The following is a 27,272-nucleotide window of genomic DNA, read 5'->3' on the forward strand; positions in this document are numbered from 1 at the left end:
CACTCCCTTCCACCAACGGAGCTGAATATAATAGTAAATTACCGCTAACATCACAATCAATCACACAATAATATAAAAGTAATACAACTTATATCATGTACTGACCTTTTTAATGATGTTCTTCGCCTCCTTGCTGGAAGCGTTGAATAGTCCTCGATGGTATTTGGACCTGCTGGTAATCATGATGTTCAAAATGATGCCAAATGCATACCAGTCTACCCCAGCATTGTACTCCTCCGCAGCCAGCATCTCAGGAGCCATGAAGCCTGGTGTCCCAGCGTATTCGGTGGCTGTCCGGTCTCCATAGATGTTCTCAAGTGCCAGACCGAAGTCGGCAATCTTTATATGGCCCGTCGCAGCCACCAAGATGTTAGAAGGCTTGAGATCTCTGTGAAGAAGACAAATGGATTCTTATCAGTGTCCGCTGTATAATTCTCAGTATTGCTGTGTATAGTTATGGCATCACTGGTGGTGGAGGATTAGATGTATTTCTAGTTACCGGTGGATGATGCCCTTAGAATGCAGGTGTTGAATTCCACACACAAGTTCTGCGGCGTAGAATCTGGCCGAAAGAAAAGAGGAGAAAATAGTATTTAGTGAATGAGAAACTCAGAAATATATATTGCCCAAAAGACTAGACAGGCAGGACTTATCAGGATTTTATATTTCTGGTTATTATATACAAGTATTTATATTATTATAATGGTCTAGAAGGGCAGTCGCACATATCGTACTGATTATAAGGCACCTGGACCTGCTCATCCTAAGTATAGGACATCATTGTTAAAGTAGTGGATAACCTCTTTAAGTTCCTTCTTGCCTATAGGGATACACAATTGCTACTATTACAATGTATATTCATATGGTGTTAAAGGGTTATCTAGGATCAGAAAAACATGGTGTCTTTCTTTAAAAAATAACGCCACATGACTAATGTGAATGCGGATGAGCTGCGATGCCTCACACAACCTGTGGACAGGTGCGGTGCTTTTTTTGGAAATAAAACTTAGAGCTGTATTTTTCTAAGTGTTTCCCTAATAACATCCCTGTGAATGGAAGATATGAATTTACATGAACGTTAGGGCTAAGAATCGAATCAATCTAGTCAGTCTCATTTAGAAAATACATAGCTGTATGGCTTAGACTGTGAATACTGTACCGTGCACTGGGGATGTCAAGACACCCCTTCCTCATCAGGAGATGGTTGAATTCGCCACAGGTGACATACTCCATCCCAAGAAGCACAAGCTCCTGTCAGACAAGACGTAGAAATCAGTCGTATGATAAAGTCATTGTAGCAGTCATACATTTACTAACACTCAATAATCAGTGATTTCTTCTGCGATTTCTTCTGTGATTAATCTCTGTTCCACTTACTCGTGGAGATATAGTTGCATAATAATAGCAATAATGATACTTTCTTCTTTTACTATGTGTTTATTAGTTATTCTAAGTATACACATATAGAAGATATATCTACATATGTAGAATGTGATGGGCTAAATGTACAGCATTACTTTTCACTGTAATGTTGCCTTCTGCATTTCTCACCATTGTGAAGTACTCATTAAGAATGACATCCATAGGGGTGGACAAATGACTTCAGATATTGGGAGCCAGTTGGACCACTCCAAGATTTTCCATAGACTTCAATAGAGAAACCCAAAAAGTTAACCGTCAGCATCATATTTCTAGGCACATTGCCTGGTTCCCAGGGTTTGTCCAGTGTTCCCACAGTAGGTGACAGCTACACATACAAGGAGCAGGACATTAAAATGTTTCCAATGCTGAAATGTTAACAAACAGCTTATATAAATGTGGACATATCCTGTGCATATAGATGAGTGCACTTTATTCTTTATCCAATATTAATGAACAGGTCACAATTTTACCTTGGTCTGAAAGGCGAATGTGCCATGAAGAAGGAAGGGGCTGCCAGATGCAAGTTGTAACACACGCCGCTCCACCAACGCGCGCTCCTCTCCTTCAGCTAGCAGGTTCCTCTTTGTGATGACTTTTACAGCAAATTGCTGGCGGGTATATCTATCTTCCGCCAGCACCACCTAGAAAACAATGGTCATTAATTGGTGATCTTCATTAAAGGGGTTGTCTGGCCTTAGGGTACAAGTCTGCAGACACTTTATGTGAGTGTAGACTCGTGAGGATTCTCCAGTGTTGGGAGCGGATGGTCATTTATCCGGCCTCACTCAATTCCCTTGTATTGAGTGAGTCTGTGTAAGGGGGTGTTGACTGGACCGTCGCATTCATACCCCTGAAGACACCAATCGTGTTGTATTGTAGTGTAAACGATGTCCTGCAGTTTTCAGTATATATGGTGTAATTACATAGTTACAGTATGTGATATTATGTGAATTGTAATATAGAGTGTGATATGGTCATATGTATAATGTATAGTGTACAGCATAGGATTGCGCAAGATAAGACATAGTTTAGGACTTAGGAGTTGACATAGGTAGGATGAGAATAGTGTAAGAAAGTGTTCATGTGTAGGACTAGCTCATAGTGGGAGGGAAAAGTGCCAGTTAAAGGAGACTGCTTCCTATTTGTAGAGCGTTCGTGAGTGATATAAGATCAAATTCAAGGGCAGTTAGGGCTCATATCAAGAGTGAGTACATATTGTTCTGGGTGGTATGAGGCCATACAAAAATTCCCTGCAGACATTCCTGCAATGTCCAGAGATCAAGTCTCGATTCAGGTGCCATGGCAAGCACCTCACCCCTTTACATACAGAGGAAGATGGACGTGCAATTGTGTATGGGAAATGTAACAGATCTCGGGTGTATTGTGGAACTCAACTGGGAATTCCTGGGGCTGATAGGATCAGTGAACGTAGGGATAGTCCAGTTAGAATGTAAATAAATGCTGAAAATGTTCTGTACTATGGAAATAAGAAATGGAGAATGTTGTGCCCGATACTGTGTATTACAATCTGATGCAATTGAACTGTCGAGTAAACTTCTGTGTGTTGAAACGAACTGAGTGTTCCCTAATCTATGTGCGGCAGCTCCTTAAGTTGAAGACCTGGAGACAGCTGGGGCCTGTGGCCTACAAGTGAGTGTAACGCACCCTACACGCAACAGCACATTTTAACAGGCACACGATTTTTCTGTAAACTGCCAGGGCGACATGGAGCAGCAGCTCGTCCACGACCGCCGCTCTCAGGCATCCTACAGCTGCACATGTCTCGTCAGCACATGACCACATGTATGCAAACTGCATACCTGCAGTTATGCTCCTGCCCATTCCTGGCACCAGCACTGGAGAAACAGCACACACACTGCACACTGTGAGGACTCACAAGTCTGTAGTCACATAGTTACTGCAGACTTGTACCCTAAGGCCGAACAACTCATTGAAATAAGTGTGGAGGGGAGCAGGAAAGTGACACTATTGCTATTTCTTTAATAATTATTTTATATTTCTACAGTTTCTTACTAGCTTACATACAGGAGATCTAATAGATATAAACATGGGCACTGGGAAATAACCCCACTAGAATTACCCATTAAAGCTAGGAAGTTAAAGGATTACTTTAGTCTTAGCCTTGCATGATTGAGACAGGAATAACTACAACTCCAGAGCTGGTCGGCATTATTCCTGTGTCAGCCATGAAAAGCTGAGATGAGAATCAATATAAACAGACTGTGTTGGGGTGCAGAGCTCAGCTGTACATAGATGCTGGCATCAAAGACCATGGTGCAAATGTATGCCTATCTATACTAGGGTTATTTTGTGCAACATATATACTTTATCACATTTGGCGTCTATTACACTTTATATGTGTGTAGGATTTATTTCCACCCAACATACCTTTTTCTAATAGCCTATTGTGAATACATTACTTAATATTGCTGCATATTCTTTTGTTATGTACCATGGGGTTTGCCTGTGTTTTTAGTCTTATTCTGATTTTTTTTCATCTGATTTTATCATGTGTCTAAATTGTACTAATAAAATATATATCTTTATGCTACCTTGGCTATTGCTCATAGTTTTTTGAATAGGTTATTTCAAGATCGATAAAGATTTAAGCAAAACAAAAGCTCATTTTACCCTATGAAAGACCACTTCGCTTGTTTGTCGGGCGATCGTCAGCCTGTTTCCACTGGTTTCCGATAACTGCGCAGTGTGAATACACCTTAATCTGCAGCACAGACCTGAGACTACATTTGCAGACACTTTGTCCTGATCCTAAACTCCTTTTCACTCCACAGCACCACTGGTGTCAGGTTTTATGTTGCAGTGATGCCAGGAGTTATAAGAATTGCAGAAAACACGAGAGGTGAATATATTGTGAAGACTATGCTTTGGGATATTTGCTGGCTTCTCTGGTAATCAAGGAACTCTCTCCTTTTTCCAGGAATGTCCTAAAAATTCTGAGAGTTATCAGTAATAGTATTAAGAGGCTTGTCCTCAATTCCATTTTTGTCCTAACTTCAGGGAGTAGTATGATTAAAAAAATAATACAATACTACCCTGATAAATCCTTTGCTATTCCAGAGCCCGGCACAGTAGTCCAAACCTGCACTTGTTTACCTTGCTGCAGACAATCACTGGTCTCATTGAGGATGTCTCTATTTATTGGACAAAACCATTGAGACGAGTCATTGGTTAGCAATCAGGAGAATGTATGAGACGTCACCACTGCTGACACGGAATTATTTGAATTATTACTTTTTAACTGTGGACAATATCTTTAATAAATGTCATTCTCAGTACACACACATATATTTACTCATACTTATGTAGCTATGTACATGCAGATGTACAATATAGTGCCTTAAAAAAGTATTTACATCCTGTGAACTTTTCCACATTTTTTCAAGTTACATGCAAAAACTTATATATATTTTATTGGAATTTTATGTGATATGCCAACACAGAGTACAAGTATGTGTGAAGTGTAAAGGAAATGATACATGATTTTCTAAATATTTTAAAAATATAAATCTATAAATTGTGACGTGCATTTGTATTCAGCCCCTCTGAGTCAACACTTTGTAGGACCATCTTTTGCTGCAATTACTGCTGCAAGTTTTTTTTAGGTATTTTTCTACCAGCTTTGCACTATAGGTTGAAATTTTTGCACACTCTTCTTTGCAAACTAGCTGTAGCTCAGTGAGACTGGATAGAGAGCGTTTGTGAACAAAAATTTTTAAGTCTTGCCACAAATTCTCAATGAGATTTATGTCTGGACTTTACCTGGGTTATATAAACACATGAGTATGTTTTTATTTAAACCATCTTATTGTAGCTCTGGAAGTATGTTTAGAGTTGTTGTAGTGCTGGAGCGTGAACCTTCATCCCTGTCTCAAGTTTTTCCAGCCTCTAACAGGTTTTTCCTACAAGATTGTCTTGTATTTAGCTCCATCCATCTTCTAATCAACTCTGGTGAGCGTCCCTGTTGAAGTAAAGCATCCCCACAGCATGATGCTTCCACCAACATGTTTGACGGTGGGGATGGTGTTTTCAGGGTGATCTGCAGTGTTAGTTTTCCTCCACACTTAGTGTTTTTCATTTAGCAAAAAAATTTTAATTATTGGTCTCATCTGACCAGAGCACATTCTTCCACATTCTACGTGGGTGACACAGCTAGCATGGATAAACGTGGATGAATGTGCTCTGGTCAGATATTTACATGTAGAGTTTCTACGGCAGCCGTCACTTCTGCCTGATGTTGTCTAAACAGGTGTCTGGCCCACACTTGCACAGCCAACAGGATCATGCACCTGTTTTGAAAAATAGATGTTGTTATCTGCTGGCCATCCAAGTTTCCAAGGTGCAGGCATGTGGGGAAAACAGCAGCACCTGCAACTTCCTAGTGCAGAAGTGAGGGTCACCAGAAAAACACTTTAACCCACTGTAGACTATCAGAAAACACTATTACACTTATATAGGTAGCAACACATTTGGAAACCGCCCTGCATCGGCCTTTGTCAGAAACACCTGAATTTGGGGATCTAAGATGGTTATTAACAGTGTTATTCTCTACTTCATTCATGATCTTATATTGTATAGCAAACGATATACAATCTGGGCTCGTAATGTTATAGGTTCTTACCTTTCCAAAACTTCCCCGGCCAAGCACTTGATGAAAATCTAATCTCTTGATGTTGTCAGAGATTGTGCTGCCGGGGAGAGATGGCCCCACACCACTGTCTCCTAAAATGGCAAACAGAAATAAGACGAGAAATTAGAAAAAGAATTTACTGTCCATGTATAATGTGTTGGTTATTTTGTAACCTTAGCAGAGAATTCAGTTTTGGTTAGCATTGGAGTATTCACCTTTGTAAACATATTGCTTTATGCTGTTAATTGAAAAACAGACTATAATTTACTATTCAGTTTAGCACAAAGGGTTAATTATGTTATTACAAAATGGAGAATCAGTATCATTTATGTGCAGAATAATGCTGGTAGCACAGTGATTGTCCTATATTAAGTGTACTGCCTTAGAAAACAATTACAGCTCAACGCTAATATTGTCCTGCAACAGTCTTAAAGGGCCCCTGCCCCTGGGACTGAGAAGTGGGTATACGTTTCGCATGTATAGGCACTCTACCTGAAGCCTTCCATTAGCTCCCCGATGCCTCCTCTGCTGGGATAGGCGTTCCTTTCCTCCTGCTTCCAAGATGACGGCCATAGCAGCATGGAGTACACTGGTAAATCTAAACCTCACCTCTCCTGCCTTTCCTTTCCCATCCCACAGCACAGAAAAGACAGGGAAGATGTGGCTTAGACTTACCAAACTGGTGGCCATCTTGGAGGTAGGAGGAACATAACACAAATCTAAGCAATAGAGGTAGCGGGAGGCAAAAGAAGGGCGTCAGGAAGGATGACTGTATATTTACAAAGTGTAGTAACTTTTCAGTCTCAGGGTATAAGGTTGCTTTAATATACATTTTTTGCTATACTCAGTCACTAAGTAGCAAAGAGGGTAATTTATTAAATATACATAAGAAACAAATACATTTTAATCAGATTGATTCTTCCTTGCTCCTCCACATTTTTGAAATTCTGCTAAAACGGCTCAACACCGGTATGACATTCACTTCTACATAGTCCACCATCTTATGTGATATATTTAATGCCAAATATTTCAAACTGTTGCCCTCTTGGATAATAAGTATATCACCCTCTATAATTTGTAAATTCTTGTCCAATAACGATATGTGACTTATTCCAATTAATCTTCAATCCAGAAAAAATACCAAATCCTTTCACCAATTTAATAGCTGTCCTTAGATCTTCCTTTACATTGCCTTAAAATAACAAATCACCTGTGTACATCGCTAACATTTCCTCCTGAGTCCCAAACTGAGAACCCCTTATTCCTTTACAACCTTATATATGGTCAATAGGTAGGGCAAAGATCAGTTTGGATTAGGAAATCCATGTCTTGTGCCCCTAAAAAGGACAAAAAGCTGGGACATAACCCCATGCACCTACTACTTTAGAAGGGCACCATCTAATAACTGGGATCTACCTGCAACATGTCATACAACATCATACGAATTTCAAAAAGAAAAGAAGACATGCACCTAAGCGGTGATCACCTGAAGAAATAATCACGGAATATTTGAATATAAATTACATCAATTTATTACAGTATCTCCTGACACATATATAAGAATACGGACAAAAAAAAATTATTTTAAAACACCATTAAAAATAGTGGAGGAATCCACCGCTTGAGGAACCCACTACTTTAGAGACCTTCTCATATTATAATGATAGAAAATCCAATTATTTTTTGTTGGGGCAGCATGGGTGGCCACAATTGAGTGTATGTGATGGAGTGGTTATGGAGTAGTCATCTCCAGTGTGAGGTGAAAGGGTCTATTGGCAATCGCCAGTTTACAATTATACTGTTCTATAGATCTATTACCCTGTATACAGGGACACCATATTGATTTTCACACAGATACCTGTTGTTGCACTTTATATACATATTGTTTTTTGTGTATTCTCTATTTATATAGAATACTTTGGGCTTGTGCAATATTGACCATCATAGATATTCTATATAGCCTGTTAGAGTTCATCTATTTGACTGCACTTTATTGTATTTTCTATTATTATAATATGGGAAGGTCTCTAAAGTAGGGGGTTCCTCAAGCAGTGGATTCCTCCACTATTTTTAATGGTGTTTTAAAATACATTTTATTGTCTGTATTCTTATATATGTGTCAGGAGATATTGTAATAAATTGATGTAATTTATATTCAAATATTCCGTGATTATTTCTTCAGGTGATCACCGCATAGGTGCATGTCTTCTTTTCTTTTTGAAATTCATATAACCCCATGCACCGCCACACTGGCTTGGGGATTTGTATATTAGAGTCTAATCCACCTAATACATTCTGGACCAAGTTTATCCAATATTTCCCACAAATAAGCCTATTCCATGCAATCAAATGCTATTGCAGAATCTAAGATTCCCTTAGCACAGGGATGTCAAACTCAAACACACAAAGGGGCAAAATGAAAAACTTGGACAAAGTCGCGAGCCAACCAGTATACAGTATAATGGGCCCCACATAGTCCTCAATGCAGAATAATGGGCCCACATAGTCCTCCATACAGAATAATGGGCCCCACATAGTCCTCCATACAGAATAATGGGCCCACATAGTCCTGAATGCAGAATAATGGCCCCACACAGGCCTCCATACAGTATAATGGGCCCCACATAGTCCTCAATGCAGAATAATGGACCCCACATAGTCCTCAATGCAGAATAATGGGCCCACATAGTCCTCCATACAGAATAATGGGCCCCACATAGTCCTCCATATAGAATAATGGGCACCACATAGTCCTCCATACAGAATAATGGGCCCCACATAGTCCTCAATGCAGAATAATGGGCCCACATAGTCCTCCATACAGAATAATGGGCCCCACATAGGGGAGGTGGTTCTGGTCTCGCTGGACAAACATAATCAGCCTGCGGGCGAGATTTGGCCCACGGGCCAGACTTTGACATGTATGCCCTAGCATCTTCATTATCTGGATGGAAGATCATAATCAAAAATAAAACAGATATACGTATATTCGAGAGTAGATTCCTGAGACAAATCTCGTTTGTTCCTTATGTATCAATTTACCCGCTATCTTTGCCAGGCAGCTACATAGCTGTTACACACACCCTTTTGGGTGATCAGTGTGTGAGTGCACTTCTCTGCTTGTACATCTATTTTATTTATTTTTAACTAGTTGTACCCGGCCATGCGTTGCTGTAGCTCAGTGTGGTTAAATGTAAAAGAAAGAAAAGAGAAAGCACAAGTTTCTAAAATATTGAATTTCACAATGCTTGTGGGTATACAATATTTTTTGTTGAATACAAAAAATCTATATAAATCAAATCTATCTATATAAATAAAAATGTAAATGTTCATTTTTTCAAAAACTTAAATCTCCGAAAGTTCTTCATTGATTGCTATGAAATTTTGACACAGTCAGGTGTCACTATGGAGCCGGTTATGTCAGGGATTGCTAGTTATGCAATTCCCTAGTACAGAGGGAATGTGACAGGAGGGGGCGCAGAGATGAAGGCAGGCGGCGGCAGAGGAGGAGGGGGTGATCCGCTTGACATGTCCCGGGCCGGTACCGGCCAGATCGCAGTGCCGCTCCTGCCGGTGGCGCAGTGGGATTTGGACTTGCTCACTATCCGCCCACTGCTGCGAGGCTCTGGCCCAGCTCAGCGCCCAGAGCGGAGGCCGCGGCCTACGCCTCTCCGTGCAGCTTCCCTCCCTCCCCCGCTTGTTGTTGCGCAGTCAGAAATAAACCACTCACCTGCCGGAGAAGAAGCCGCAGCAGCAGCGGTTTCGGAGAGCAAAGGCGGCCACCTCTCAAGTGGTGGTGGTGATGAGCAGCAACGTCTTTCAGCCTCGAACAGACAGTCTCATCATTCCCTCCCCCCCCAACCCCCACAGGGGATACGAAAGGAGCAGAGCACAGGCAGCAGCTGGGGCGAATGAAGGAGAGGGAGAAGGGTTTATTAATGAGATGTCACTAAGGGGGGGAGAATGCCAGGCGGCCGGGGAGAGTCAGCCTGGGACTGAGCTCATAGCACCCCTCTCGCTGTTGCTTTTACGTCCAACAGCTGGTATATAAAAACATAGTAGGCATATTAAAAAGTGTGTATTCGAGTGCAACGTTGTATCAAAATTTCAAAGCAATTGGTGAAGAATTTTCGGCGATTTAAGATTTTGAACAAACGAACATTTACATTTTTATTTATATATATATAGATATAATATATATGTATTGTATGTTGTATACATAAAAAATTGTACTTTTTATCTACTTTGGCTATTCAATCCGTTTTTGTGTAGGATATGTATTTAGTTGTGGAGTGACCTAATATTTAACCCAATTGATTGGTCTTCTTTAAATTAACTTGTATTATTGCCGGAGAATGGTCTGATAATGACATAGTAGTATATTTCACTTAATGGAGTGTAAGATGGCTGCCGGACAGGTCCTTGACGGGAGATATACACTACCGTTCAAAAGTTTGGGGTCACCCAGACAATTTTGTGTTTTCCATGAAAACTCATACTTTTATTTATAAAATGAGTTGCAAAATGATTAGAAAATATAGTCCAGACATTGACAAGGTTAGAAATAATGATTTTTGTTAGAAAGAATAATTTTCTCCTTCAAACTTTGCTTTCGTCAAAGAATGTTCCCTTTGCAGCAATTACAGCATTGCAGACCTTTGGCATTCTAGCTGTTAATTTGCTGAGGTAATCTTGAGAAATTTCACCCCATGCTTCCTGAAGCCCCTCCCACAAGTTGGATTGGCTTGATGGGCACCTTTTGCGTACCATACGGTCAAGCTGCTCCCACAACAGCTCAATGGGGTTGAGATCTGGTGACTGCGCTGGTCACTCCATTACAGATAGAATACCAGCTGCATTCTTCTTCCCTAAATAGTTCATGCTTAATTTGGAGGTGTGCTTTGGGTCATTGTCCTGTTGTAGGATGAAATTGGCTCCAATCAAGCACTGTCCACAGGGTATGGCATGGCGTTGCAAAATGGAGTGATAGCCATACTTATTCAAAATCCCATTTACCTTGTACAAATCTCCCACTTTACCATCACCAAAGCAACCCCAGACCATCACATTACCTCCACCATGCTTGACAGATGGCGTCAGGCACTCTTCCAGCATCTTTTCAGTTGTTCTGCGTCTCAGAAATGTTCATCTGTGTGATCCAAACACCTCAAACTTTGACTCGTCTGTCCATAAAACTTTTTTCCAATCTTCCTCTGTCCAATGTCTGTGTTCTTTTGAACATATTAATCTTTTCCTTTTATTAGCCAGTCTCAGATATGGCTTTTTCTTTGCCACTTTGCCCTGAAGGGCAGCATCCCGGAGTCGCCTCTTCACTGAAGACATTGACACTTAAGTTTTGCGTGTACTATTTAATGAAGCTGACAGTTGAGGAGCTATGAGGCATCGATTTCTCAAACTAGAGACTTTAATGTACTTGTCTTGTTGCTCAGTTGTGCAGAGGGGCTTCCCACTACTCTTCGTACTCTGGTTAGAGCCTGTTAGTGCTCTCCTCTGAAGGGAGTATTACACACTGTTGTAGGAAATCTTCAGTTTCTTGGCTATTTCTCGCATGGAATAGCCTTCATTTCTAAGAACAAGAATAGACTGTCGAATTTCACATGAAAGTTCTCTTTTTCTGGCCATTTTGAGAGTTTCATAGAACAAATAAATGTAATGCTCCAGATTCTCAACTAGCTAAAAGGAAGGTCAATTTTATAGCTTCTCAAATCAGCCAAACCGTTTTCAGCTGGGCTAACATACTTGTGCAAGGGTTTTCTAGGGTTTTCTAAACATCCATTAGCCTTCTTACACAGTTAGCAAACACAATGTACCATTAAAACATTGGGGTGGTGGTTGTTGGAAATGGGCCTCTATACACCTATGTAGATATTGCAATAAAAACAAGATGTTTGCAGCTAGACGGTAGTGTGTATCACCCAGGTTGGTAGCCTTGGTGATGTAAAACCGGGAAAGCATGCTCCAGCACATTTAGTGCTGAGAGGTTTAATAGGGCGTGTCAGGGCCGATCATTACGAGCAGTCATAAGAGTTGGGCGGGATTGACTGCTCACATATCCCCACCCCAGGGTCTGTGTAAAAAATGGAGACCGAGTGTCTCATTCAGTCTCTGTGGATGGAGGTGTGGAGACCTCCAGCATGTCTGTGCTACAGGACACTGACTGGTAGCAGGCAAACCCGCAGTTTTGTATGGACTGTTTTGTTACTTTGTGCCGGACAAGGCTATGTTTTATTTACCTGGAGAGTGCAGTTTATGAAGTCCGAATAAACCCACCTTGGACATTTTTAAAGAAACTGACTCCTGTGACTATCTTAAAAGTGGCTGAGTGAGTACCAACCCCCTTACAATTAGTGGAGAATGTGGGCAAGATTCCAGGAAAACGTGTACCTGCCACAGAGATCGGTGGATGTCCTGGGTAAAGGCCGCCAGCCAGCCAGAGATGTCCGGCACCATGATGGAGCCACTCAAACACCTGCTGCAAAGCCAACAGCAGCAGCACCAGCAGCACTTGCAGAGCCAGCAGAGCCTGCAACAGCAGCACCGGGAGCAGCAACAGATGCAGCAAGAGACTAATAAACTCCTGATACAGCAGATTCAGCAGCAACAACGGCAGATGGAACTTCTAGCGTGGAAAGTTCGCAGCAGAGAGGCCGTCCTTCCCCCAACTCCAGGTAATGATTCACACGTCAGGAAGACGGTAAGAAGAGCATTGCAAAAGATGACTCTGGGTGATGACGTCGAGGTGTTCCTGACGTTCTTTGGGAGGGTGGCGGAGCGGGAGAGATTGCCTCCGGAGCAGTGGGTGGAGGTGCTGGTGCTATATTTAACGGGCCAGCCGCAGAAAGCCCATTATGACTTGCTTGGCCCTGCAGGACGCAAAGGAGTATGCCAAACTAAAAACAGAAATGTTGGCGCGCTTGGGAGTGACTCTGACTGTTAGGGTGCAACGGGTGCACCACTGGGCCTATTGCAGTGACAAACCTCCCAGGTCCCAAATGTTCGACCTCCTACACCTGGTTCAAAGTGGTTGTAACCTAAATCTTCCTCCCCAGCACAGATGGTGGAAAAGGTCATCATGAACAGGTTCATCCACTCCCTCCCCGTAAAAGCTGCTGAGTGAGTACCAACCCCCTTAAAGGAGTTTATACAAAATTTCTCCTTTGCCAAAAACCATATCAGTATGGAATCAGGATTGCTAAGTCTTAGGGTAACATGAATCCTGATAATCCTTGGGATTTATAAGCCTCTTCCCAAAAAAATACTTCCAGAGGATTAGAAAAGATGTTGTATCTCTAGACTTTGCCGCACGTCTACATGATCTTCTATTACAGGTAAAGTCAATTACAGTATTAAAATCTCCAACAATCAAAATCAAAATCGGATATTGCAAGTTTTCACTTTCTTCATAGTGAAGCTTAGATTTATATGGGAGAGGAATACAGGTGTTTGCAATTTCTAAACTTATGTTGTTAATTTTACATTTCAAAAGTATATATATATATATCTCTCTTACTTCTGCCCTGTGTAATACATACTTAAATTTACACCCCTTTGAACAAGGATAAAGACCCTCGTGAGTTGATATTATGTACAGCATGATATACATGTACTTGACAACCCACTTTTAGCTACTTTCTTGAATCACTATCGGAATGTGTCTTTTGAAGACATATCAGAGACATCAGATCTCTTCTCATCCCATCAAAGACAGCATACCATTTCAACTTATCTTAAACCCTTCTAACATTAAATTAGATAACTTTCACCATATTAAAATAATAATTAAATTAAAATATCACTCCTCTTCTGATACCTCCCCCACTCCACCTTCCACTTCACCCCTTCAAGCCATCTCCCACTCTTAGCTCCCCAACTACACGTTAGGCCGGGTCACACAAGTGTTGATTCTCTCATGTGAGAGAATTGGATCATTTATGCTAATGACACTAGGCTCAAGTTCTGACCAGAGTTTGAGCCGAGTGTCAGTTTACTGGGATCCGTTTCTCTTGTTTGAGACAATCATATTACAGGTGCGGAGAGGATGGAGAACTTCATTTCTCCAGCTTTTCCATTGTCTGTGTCTGCATAAATCGAACTGCACTGGGATGAAATCCAAGTCTGGGCCAAGGTTTTACACGCACCCATAGACTTGTATGGGTGCATGTGATCCGATTTGCTGAGCCACTCCCAGCGTGCTGCAATTGTTTTCCCATGCCAAATCGTCATAAGCAAAAAAATTTCAGATCTGCACTGCCCCATAGTATAATATTGGGCTGAGTGCTGTCTGATAAAACATCAGAGAGCACTCTACTATGTCATACAGCAGTGTGAACGAGTTCTTAGAGAACTCCTCAACCAGACATCCACCCACCCCCCAACTAACCTGCCTTAAATAAATGAATCTTCCATAATCAATTGTAAGGGAGAATATCTCTCTATTTACATCTCAAAAACCCTTAGATTAGCCACTGACACAGAATTTAAGAAAAAAAATAGTAAGATATTGTATGGTAATTCAATAGTGTATTAAATAATGTTTAAGTGCATTTATAAAATGACCCTAAAAATTCTTTATTAGATGTAGATATTTGAGTCTTAAAAGAAGTAGTAATAAGATCTTATTAATACGTATTTTGTCTCAAGCTCTGTTTGCAGTTATGAGGAAATGGAAGGTAAAAGAACAACCTGAATTAAATTAATTGATAAGCGAAAAAAGAGAAAGTGGTCTACGATAATAAAAATCAGACAACTGTTTATGAGCATATCTGGGAAGAATGGACAGGTGTAGAGCAATTCTAGTTATGGGGTGAAGGGTTTTCCTTGTATCCTCCTCTTCAGTTTGGGGGTGCAGGTGGGGTTTGTTTTGATTCAAGGGAGGAGGGATGATGGAATAATATGGAAGGGTTAATATTTGTTCCATTTTGTTTTTCTTAAACAGATGATTGAAGAGTATGGATATTTATTGTATATTAGAGAATAGAAATAAATGTTATATGTGAAGTGCTATAACTGCATTAAAATAAATGAGATTATTGCAACATATTACTATTTAATAAACTATTTGTAATCTTTAAGAAAAAAAAGCAGCAAGGAGGGGAATTTTATATGAATTTGTTGGAAATGTGATTTTGAGTATAAATGGTGGAAGATAAAAGATCGTCACCCTGAGGCTTCGGCCCCCATAATCAGTGCAGGAGAGAAACTGCTATGCAAAACCATGAATCTGCAACAACAGTAGTGGATTTTCTCTGTTTCCCATTTTGCTACAATGAATAATAAAGGTACATACCCTCAAAATGGTACTTACAACACTAAAGAAATAGAGGCTATATACACGAGCATCTCACTAAATTAGAATATCATCAAAAAAGGTAATTTATTTCAGTTCTTCAATACAAAAAGTGAAACTCATATTATATAGAGTCATTACAAACAGTGATATATTTCAAGTGTTTATTTCTGTTAATGTTGATGATTATGGCTTACAGCCAATGAAAACACAAGAGTCATTATCTCAGTAAATTAGAATACTTTAGAACAACAGCTTGAAAAATGTTTTTAAAATCTGAAATGTTGGCCTACTGAAATGTATGTTCAGTAAATGCACTCAATACTTGGTCGGGGCGCCTTTAGTATCAATTACTGCATCAATGTAGCGTGGTATGGAGGCGATCAGCCTGTGGCACTGCTGAGGTGTCATGGAAGCCTTCAGCTCGTCTGCATTGTTGGGTCTGGTGTCTCTCATCTTCCTCTAGACAATACCCAATAGATTCTCTATGGGGTTAAGGTCAGGCGAGTTTACTGGCCAATCAAGCACAGTGATACTGTTGTTTTTACACCAGGTATTGGTACTTTTGGCAGTGTGGACAGGCGCCAAGTCCTGCTGGGGAATGAAATTTCCATCTCCAAAAAGCTTGTCAGCAGAGGGAAGCATGAAGTGCTCTAAAATTTCCTGGTAGACGGCTGCGCTGACTTTGGCCTTGATAAAACACAGTGGACCTACACCAGCAGATGACATGACTCCCCAAACCATCACTGATTGTGGAAACTTCACACTAGACCTCAAGCTGCTTGGATTGTGGCCTCTCCACTCTTCCTCCAGACTCTGGGACCTTGATTTCCAAATGAAAATTGGAACTCTGGGACCTTGTGGAGTGTGTCAGTAACTGTCTTCTGGACATCTGTCAAGTCAGAAGTCTTCCCCATGATTGTGGAGCCTACTGAAACAGACTAAGGGACCTTTTTAAATGCTTAGGAAGCCTTTGGAGGTGGTTTTTGTTAATTATTCTAATTTACTGAGACAATGACTTTTGTGTTTTCATTGGCTGTAAGCCATAGTCATCAACATTAACAGAAATAAACACTTGAAATAGATCACTCTGTTTGTAATGACTATATTATATATGAGTTTCACTTTTTGTATTGAAGAACTGAAATAAATTAACTTTTTGATGATATTCTAATTTAGTGAGATGCACCTGTAGTTACATCAATAGAAAATTTAAACAAATATGGCTCTCTTTTATCAAAAAAGAGATTTTCATTGTACAAAAGCAATAAAACAACTACCGTATATACTGTACATATACATATATATATATACAGTACAGGCCAAAAGTTTGGACTCACCTTCTCATTTAAAGATTTTTCTGTATTTTCATGATTATGAAAATTGTACATTCACACTGAAGGCATGAAAACTATGAATTAACACATGTGGAATTATATACTTAACAAAAAAGTGTGAAACAATTGAAAATATGTCTTATATTCTAGGTTCTTCAAAGTAGCCACCTTTTGCTTTGATGACTGCTTTGCACACTCTTGGCATTCTCTTGATGAGCTTCTAGAGGTAGTTACCAGGAATGCATCCAGGTACCTAATATTTGTCATCTTCCCTGATTGAATTCATTTCCATCTCTTTTTGTCTCCATGTGGTACAGACACCATTATGAGATTTCACAAGCAGAGCTTGTCTCTGCAGATTTCCCTCTTCTCTTTCTTCAGGAGAACATCCTGACACAGTACTCTTAAAAATAAAAGTATCATTATACTGCCCCATAAATAAAAAATATCTTCCATGCTGTGCCCATGAATAACTAATTGCTTGTACTTCCTGCACAAAATATCCCCCACACTGCCCCTCTGCAAATTGTTCCCCGCACACTGCCCCTCTGAAAAATGTATCCTGCACACTGCCCCTCGGAAAAATGTCCCCTGCACCCTGCCCCTCTGCAAAATGTCCCCCACACAATGACCCTCTGCAAAATATCCCCTGCACCCCGCCCCTCTGCAAAATGTCCCATGCACACTGCCTCTCTGCAAAATACAGTGGGTACGGAAAGTATTCAGACCCCTTTAAATTTTTCACTCTTTGTTTCATTGCAGCCATTTGGTAAATTCTAAAAAGTTCATTTTTTTTCTCATAAAAGTACACTCTGCACCCCATCTTGACTAAAAAAAAACAGAACTGTAGAAATTTTTGCAAATTTATTAAAAAAGAAAAATTGAAATATCACATGGTCATAAGTATTCAGACCTTTTGCTCAGACACTCATATTTAAGTCACATGTTGTCCATTTCTTTGTGATCCTCCTTGAGATGGTTCTACTTCTTCATTGGAGTCCAGCTGTGTTTAATTAAACTGATAGGACTTGATTTGGAAAGGCACACACCTGTCTATATAAGACCTCACAGCTCACAGTGCATGTCAGACCAAATGAGAATCATGAGCTCAAAGGAACTGCCCAAGGAGCTCAGAGACAGAATTGTGGCAAGGCACAGATCTGGCAAAGGTTACAAAACAATTCCTGCAGTACTCAAGGTTCCTAAGAGCACAGTGGCCTCCATAATCCTTAAATGGAAGAAGTTTGGGACTACCAGATGTCTTCCTAGACCTGGCCGTCCAGCCAAACTGAGCAATCGTGGGAGAAGAGCCTTGATGAGAGCGGTAAAGAAGAACCCCAAGATCACTGTGGCTGAGCTCCCGAGTTGCAGTGGGGAGATGGGAGAAAGTTCCACAAAGTCAATTATCACTGCAGCCCTCCACCAGTTGGGCCTTTATGCCAGAGTGGCCGACGGAAGTCTCTCCTCATTGCAAGACATATGAAAGCCCGCATAGAGTTTACTCAAAAACACATGAAGGACTCCCAGACTATGAGAAATAAGATTCTCTGGTCTGATGAGACGAAGATAGAACTTTTTGGTAATAAATCTAAGTGGTATGTGTGGAGAAAACCAGGCACTGCTCATCACCTGCTCAATACAATCCCAACAGTCAAACATGGTGGTGGCAGCATCATGCTATGGGGGGTGTTTTCCAGCTGCAGGGACAGGACGACTGGTTGCACTTGAAGGAAACATGAATGCGGCCAAGTACAGAGATATCCTGGATGAAAACCTCTCCCAGAGTGCTCTGGACCTCAGACTTGGCCGAAGGTTCACCTTCCAACAAGACAATGACCCTAAGCACATAGCTAAAATAACAAAGGAGTGGCTTGAGAACAACTCTGTGACCATTCTTGACTGGTCCAGCCAGAGCCCTGACCTTAACCCAATTGAGCATCTCTGGAGAGACCTGAAAATGGCTGTCCACCAACGTTCACCATCCAACCTGAGGGAACTGGAGAGGATCTGCAAGGAAGAATGGCAGAGGATCCCCAAATCCAGGGGTGAAAAACTTGTTGCATCATTCCCAAGAAGACTCATGGCTGTACTAGCTCAAAAGGGTGCTTCTACTCAATACTGAGCAAAAGGTCTGAATACTTATGACCATGCGATATTTCAGTTTTTCTTTTTTAATAAATTTGCAAAAATTTCTACATTTCTGTTTTTTTTCAGTCAAGATGGGGTGCAGAGTGTACTTTAATGAGAAAAAAATGAACTTTTTAGAATTTACCAAATGGCTGCAATGAAACAAAGAGTGAAAAATTTAAAGGAGTCTGAATACTTTCTGTACCCACTGTATGCCCACAAACTGCCCCTCTCCAAAATATTCCCCTGTACATTGCCCTACTGAATGAAGGACCCCCCACCACAATTGTGCCCCCTTTGACAATTGTCAACCTCATTATGTGCCCTCACTGTAACATTAGCCCCTTCCTTCCTCATCTACAATGATATAATTAATTTAATCTTTGGCTCCTTGACTTACTATTGGCTGTGCCATCTCTTCTCCTCTGAGGTGTTTGGGTGCTGACAATAGTGTGATGATGTCAGCAGCGTGCCAAGCAGCAGCATGTCGAGGCTGGGACTGACGAGCGCTGCTTTACCCTAGTCCCGATGACAGTGTTCAAATATGTTTGCGTCTGAAACATTTGAATATAAGAAGAAGGGAGCTCCATATCCTGGACGGCTCCATGGGCTGCAGCAAAACTTTGGTGGGCTGCATGCGGTACATGAGCCATATGTTGTGCAGGTCTGTTCTAAAACAACACTACATTGTATAACACCCGCACCAGATTGTGCAGTTACCTCAGCCCGGAGCCTACTGGCAGTCACAGTCGGACTCCCTATAGAGAAGGTAGAGAGGATTTATTACCATCTCTGCCTTTTCAATTACTGTGATAGATGTTAGAAATGCATTGGGGAAATATTCGCCCATTTTGAAGCAAGACCTAGTCCTTTCCAAATGTACTACACCAGTCCCTTCCACCACCTATACAAGGGTGAAGAACCTGAGGCACTTGCTGGTACATAGTTACCATAAAGATCCTGAACCAGAGAAAGCCTTCAGCTCAAAAGACCCCAGATGGGGCTTCTATCCATGCAAGAACTGTGCGGCCTGTGCAAATCTGGTGCAGTGTACATCCTTCCCATCAAGTGATGGTCATAAGGAGTTTCAAATCACACAGCATACATCTTGCAATACAGAAGGAGTAATCTACCACGCCTTGTGTCCATGTGGCCTCATCTATGTGGGTCTTACTTTTCGCCAACTGAGAGTGCGTGTGAGGCAGCATGTGCGAGATACTAAAAATGCATCAGAATCTCTTGACGATACTGTATTGAAGCCTATCCCAAGGCATTTCAAGTTAAAACATGGGTGTGATGCTAGCCTCCTCCAAATTCCGGGCATTGACCGGGTATTAATTGACAAGCAGGGGGAAATTGGAGAAAGACCGTTGCCCAGTTGGAAACTCGGTGGATTCTGAAAATTGATTGCATATGCCCCAAAGGCCTCATCAAGGTCCCTTTCTTGTAATGTGCTATTGTGTTTAGGTTTTACTTATGTTTTATGCTGTTTATAACTTCTCACTTTTTTATTTACATGCAGGGTATCCAGTATTTTTGTACACTCTACTGTGAGACAGATGCTGGACCACCACTCACTTGGAGGATCTTCTTCTCCCTTCCCTCCCTCCCTTTTTCTACCCCCCTCGGGGATGTGTACAGTACCGGCTGACCGGGTGCCTGATCGTCCTTGCGGGCCAGCGCTCCACGCGTCTCCCTTTTCATGGATATGTGCTCACCTTTGAGCAGCATCCCGCCCTGCTGCTCTCTCTTTTTTGGACCTGTCTATTCCAATTGGTATTTTTCTGTGCGGTGTGCCACTAATTGATTCCATCTGCTATGAGTATTTTTTATAAAATATTTTACTCACTATTGTTATTGATCGGCTTTTACTCTTTGTTTATTGTTGCTTTAAACCTGTGACTTTGGATGCACAAAAAAGGGCACTTTAAGATGCACTTTCTGTGTCACACTGACACGTCAGTATTCCTATCACTTGTATATTTTTTATTTTATTTTTTCGATTCCTCTTGCCCATTGTGGCTTATAATTTTCTGATTTTTTCATTTTTTTAATGCACGGGCACTTTATTATGCATTTTCCATTATACTGATGTCAGTAGCTATGTTACTATATAACACATGTCTATGCTCACTCATATGTGAAGGGCACATGTGGCACCCCTGAGGGTTCAGTCGCCACAGGGGTACTGCACCTCAGCACGAGGTGTGGTACCTCCTCTACCAGGTAAGGATGGAGCATTTCTCGGGATTCCACTTCACCACTCAGCACTACACCACTCCTGTCCTGTAGGGGGCCTAAATGCACCAAGGTGCTGCCCAGGGCCGGGATAGAGGGTGGAGGACACACTTTTAGGTTACACTTATTAATTCATATTTAAACTACGGCCATCTTAGGTTCATGGTCCTTTGATTGTGATCTTCGTCTCTGATAGTGGTCCTCTGCTAGAGCCTGCAGCTGACTGAAGATACACGGTCCTCGTTCTCTTGCCTTGAGATGAGAAGCGGGTTAGAGTTAACCGCTGTCTCTACCCGGTCAAGGTCCCTACCTAAGAAGTCCTGGAGGGGAGCAGAGGAGAAAGGCTCCACAGCCAAAAGGATCCCAGGGGGATACGGACGGAGCGGCATACGCCACCTGTATTTCTCTACCTGCGTCTATCCAGTGGGACCCAGCCTTACACCTTGTTCTAACCACACACAGTCAGGTGAAGACTTAGTGGGAGAACTTGCCAAGGAGAGGAACACACACCAGAGGGGTCTCGACAGGTGCTCCTGATCTACCTGGAAAGTGCTGGACCCCCTTCCCGGTGGCCGCAGTACGCCGTGTGTAGCAGAGGGAAGCTTTGCGGATAAAGTTCATCTGAATGTGAGTAAAAACCCTGGATGACTTCACACCCCACTTCAGCCTGTTATTTCCTGCGCGGCACTGCACCCACCATTCCTCCTCATGCTGCCCTGAGGCCTGCTCCACCTGCGGGGAGCAGTCCCATCTTAGCTGTCTGTAACACCGGCCTCAGTGGACTGAAGCAGCGCTGGTGCTCATCACCGGAAACCGTAGGTGGCGTAGTCGGAAAATACCACTCAACCCTGAAAGCCCATTAACAACCTTTTATGTGACCGCACTGGGCACGGACCGGGTCCAGGCCACGACTGTCTCCCCCGCTACCCCTTTTCACCGACCCGGCTCCGAGTAACCCCATCTCCCAGGGAGGGCTGAGAGCGTCACACACACATACATTTGTATTGTGACATTAACTATCTCTTTATACTATTGTTATTTATTATATTTATTTTACCTGTGATTGGTCTTACTAGTAGTGATGGGCGAGCGTGTTTTGTTAACCCATTCGGCGAGCATACTCGGGTGCTCGCCCAGTATCTTCAGCATGCTGAGGTGTTATGTTTGAGTTATTGTTTGTGCATGATTTGCGACTGTTTGACAGCTTTAATACATGTGAGGAAAGCCTAACAAACAGGCATTCCTCACATGTGTTAAAGCTGTCAAACAGTCGCAAATCATGCACACACAGTGACTCAAACATCATATTCAAGCACACTGAAGATGCTCGGAAAACACCCGAGCATGCTCATAAATCTCGAGTAACGAACATGCTCGCTCATCACTACTCACTAGTGTAACACTTTCACGTAACATATGTGGTTTTTCACGTTGCTGTGATTCTGGTTGCCATTGGATGCATCCGACATCTGCACCACATGGGCTTGGTCACGAAATAATAATAAAAAATATTCACACAATTCGTGCACTCTCTGTTTATTATTGTTTCCATGTTTTCATTCACTTGTCACATCTTCATTTTTTCCTCCTCTTCCCTTTCCCTTCCCTCCCCTCTTTTTTGCCACCATTAGTTTTGCACATTTATGCACAATTTATAACTTTGTTCTGTTGATACACATAGTATTCCCATATTCTCTGTACCATATTGGGTACATATTATATTATATTGTCTCATGACTCTCTCTATATATACTCCTTTATATTTAATAATGATACTTTGGGTATTACTTGGTGGACATTATACTTTATACACATATGTTGTATATAATTCTCACAATATGATGTCTATATTTTCCTGATTGTGTGTTTTCATATATTATTTTCCCTCTTTTATCTGCATCATTGTATTTTTGTATATTTGTGTATATATACAGTATATACATAGAAAGTCATGATTAACTTACACCAGGTATGGGCCGGTAATGTTCTCTGCAATTTCTTTCTCTCCCTCTAACTATGTCTGCATCTTTTGGCATCCTGATGATTGTGCGCATTCTGCCAGCTGGCAAGCACCTGATTGCCATGGATACGCGTCCCTATGACGCGGCACTTCGGGCCCTCCTCACTGACGTGTCAGCGGGGGGCGGGCACCTGCTGCATTGGACACTGACTCCCTGGCTTCCGGCACTGGCTTCCGCCGCCGGAAGCGCCGCTGTACCCTCGCTACACGTGCCAATATACTTTGAATATATATACCCCCTGCCTGTCACCCATACACAATCCCCCCTGAAGAAGCAGGACTCGAAACGCGCGTCGAGGCCGCTTTCACGCCATCCACAGGTTGTAACTGGGCTGTACTCTCATTTTATGTGGGACCATAACTTTCTATATGTGTCACTGTGTATTACTCTCACTAGAAGACATACTTATGTTGTGACATCTTTGTCATAGGCATGATTCATCTCTTTATCTGGATATTAGCAACTTGCACTGTATAATTAGTTCCTGCGGTGCACTCGTACTTTATATGTTTTACTTGTGATCTGGACTCTGATACATTCTTTTCCAGTTGCTCTATGTCTTATCCCTGATTTAGTGTATCATTAACCTTTGTGCATGGGATGCAGTAATTATGTTAATGAATCAATTGAATGTATTTATTAACATTTTTTTAAACTTTTCCTGATGGGAGATGACCATGGCGGCCATTTTGAAGTCTGCCATTTTGGATCTAACTTTATTTTTTTCAATGGGAAGAGGGTCATGTGACACATCAAACTTATTGAGAATTTCATAAGAAAAACAATGGTGTGCTTGCTTTTAACGTAACTTTATTCTTTCATGAGTTTTTTACAAGTTTATGACCACTTATAAAATGTGTTAAAAGTGCTGCCCATTGTGTTGGATTGTCAATGCAACCCTCTTCTCCCACTCTTGACACACTGATAGCAACACCGCAGATGAAATGCTAGCACAGGCTTCCAGTATCCGTTGTTTCAGATGTTGCACATCTCATATCTTCACAGCATAGACAATTGCCTTCAGATGACCCCAAAGATAAAAGTGTAAGGTGGTCAGATCGAGAGACCTTGGTGGCCATTCAACTGGCCCACGACGACCAATCCACTTTCCAGGAAACTGTTCATGTAGGAATGCTCGGATCTTCAGTGCATAAAGAAGGCAACACATCATCATGTAGCAATTTCAGATATCCAGAGGCATTGAGGTTTTCATTGATGAAGAATGGCCCCCCCATCTTTGTAACCCATATACCACACCTTACCATAAAGATACGAGATGTGCAGCATCTGAAACAACGGATACTGGAAGCCTGTGCTAGCATTTCTTCTGCAGAGTTGATATCAGTGTGTCAAGAGTGGGAGAAGAGGGTTGCATTGACAATCCAACACAATGGGCAGCACTTTGAACACATTTTATAAGTGGTCATAAACTTGTAAAAAACTCATGAAAGAATAAAGTTACGTTAAAACCAAGCACACCATTGTTTTTCTTATGAAATTCTCAATAAGTGTGATGTGTCACATGACCCTCTTCCCATTGAAAAAAATAAAGTTGGAAACAAAATGGCCAACTTCAAAATGGCCACTATGGTCACAACCCATCTGGAAAAGTTTTCCCCCTCCCATATACTAATGTGCCACAAACAGGAAGTTGATATCACCAACCATTCCCATTTAATTTAGGTGTATCCATATAAATGGCCCACACTGTATATATATGTATATATATATATATATATATATATGTATATATATATATATATATATATATATACATATATATAGATATATTGTCTCTTGCCCTTCATTGGTTTATTCCTGTGGTTCCGTGGCACTTTGTTGTCACCTCTTTCCCTTGGATTTTTTATCTCTTTTGATTATGTCTGATTTTACTTACATTTTTGTAATAAAAATGTAACTTTTATTGGATTTGCTCCTGTTTCCATTTTTCTCTTTTTGGGTTATATAGTTATGGAAGAGCATTTATAGGGACCGACTCTTTTCTTTTTGGATACTCCCTATAGAGAAGGTAGAGAGGATTTATTACCGTCTCTGCCTTTTCAATTACTGTGTACACAGCTCTGAACAAGTGCTGTGTATTCAGTATGGTAAGAGCAGATAGCGCTTCCTGCTCCAGACCCAGAGATCATGTGATGGCCGGGTGTAGGGAAAGAGCAAGAGCTTCTGGGTCCTAGGAGACCCAGTCAACCCTGCTATATAGGCAGTAGGTTGAATGTCCCCTGTAACTAGGATAAATATACCAGCAGATGTGTTTGGGACACAGGTTTATTAACAATTACTATTATATAAGTATGGCAGGTTCTCCTCCTGCACTTGTTAGATCAGCTTTCCTTACATACTGCACAGCTCTCCAGTCCATACAATGGTCACTGATGGAGGAGCATGTAACCAGACCACTCCATCAGCCTTGTCCTATTGAAAACCTCACGAGAAAGATGCTTTTATAGTGAAGTAGACTGACGGACAGGTCTGGTCACTGCTCCTCCACCAGCAGCCATATTATAGACTAGAGAGCTGGGCAGTCTGTAAGGAAAGCTGCAGTAACAAGAGCAGGAGGAGAATCTGACATACCTACAGTATATCATAGCAAATGCCACAAAATCATGTCCCCAACACATCTGTTAAAGTAAAGATAAAATGGTCAACCTCATTAACTAATTCTGCAGCCAGCAATAGACAGCGCAAAACAAAGACTATAGGAGGCAAACGACTCAATTTTATTTTAATGAAACCATATTGTAAATTTTTTAATCCATCCAAGCAAGAAAAAAACAAATGTTTCAAAAGTTAAGACAACACCTGTATAAAATCATTGAAATAAAGAGAAAAAAAAACAGGAAAAAATAAATAAATAAAAAAACACTGACTATCCAAATTGCTTTTACAAGCCCCATACCTAACAAAAAAACATGTAACTAATATATAAAAATAACACAGACACAGAAATCCTTTATTTACTACAGATATTATCAGAAAAAAAATAAAATAATATTAAAATATTGTAAAATTTAGACTGAATGTTTCACAAAAAATATTTAAATATCCAAACATTACAATTTTTTACAGTTTTTTAAACCATATGTATGAAAATAAGAAAAAAATGTGCCTTGGCAAGAATGGGGAAAAATGGCCTGATCATGTAGGGGTTTAACAAAGTACTGAATATATACATATATATAAATGGACTGGGGAACAGTTCTATAACCCTCCAGCTTCAGATCTTGCTCATGTATCACATCCTCCACCTGTCAGATTTAAAAGATGTGTAACTTGTGTAAAGTGACAACATTGCCCTGATCAGTAAGTGTGGGCATGAGAAGCTACATGTCATGGTGCTCCCTGTGGTAAGCTGATGTATAGTATTACCTGTGCCCTTGGTGGTCTTCTGCCCTTCTTCTTCTTTCTTGATTGAAGAGCTTTCATGTGATGAGCCAAAGATTTGTCTTCTCCTCTTGGCTCCACTTCTTCCAACTAGGACCTCCTGATGACATTCCTGTTCTTCTTTCTGGCCTTGGTGATCAATCTTCTGGGAGACGATCTCCAACTCTGAGCCATTTCTCTTCTCTCCTCTCCTATGGCTCTTCTTGATGGACGGCTTCTCATCATCCGATGAGTCCAAAACATTTCTTCTCCTTTTCTTCCCTCTCATCCTAAAGACCTCCTCTTTAATCTCCATAATATCGCTTTGCTGAAGGCAGCTCCTCCTCATCCGCATGCAAGCCAACTGCAACTCTCCAACTGCCAACCGGCAACATTCCAATGTGCTCACTGGTCATGTGATAGGAATTGACCATAAGCAGTCATATATATGAGTTATCAGATATTGGTGTTTTTCTATTTTATTCTTATCATATCACATAGTATTAGGCCAAGCTCACAGATAGAGGTTTATTTTAGCTTTTCTGCTGCCTTTTTTCCTATAGAAAGACTCAAATATCCAGATCTTTTTCACATTTTCAGGTTAAGACTTGAACATATTTTGTAGCAATCTCGATAGTAATATTTACACGTAATGACAACTATAGGTTTCTAAAGAATAATTTCTAGTTACTATAATGGTTTCTTAGAAAACCCACATGTATGAGTTTGCTGTTTTGCAGAACGCTCTTTGCCACCATTTTCCTTCTGAC

Source organism: Phyllobates terribilis, unplaced genomic scaffold, assembly GCF_046119375.1.
Source record: "Phyllobates terribilis strain yellow unplaced genomic scaffold, ASM4611937v1 Scaffold_11__3_contigs__length_659146591, whole genome shotgun sequence".
Lineage (NCBI taxonomy): Eukaryota > Metazoa > Chordata > Amphibia > Anura > Dendrobatidae > Phyllobates > Phyllobates terribilis.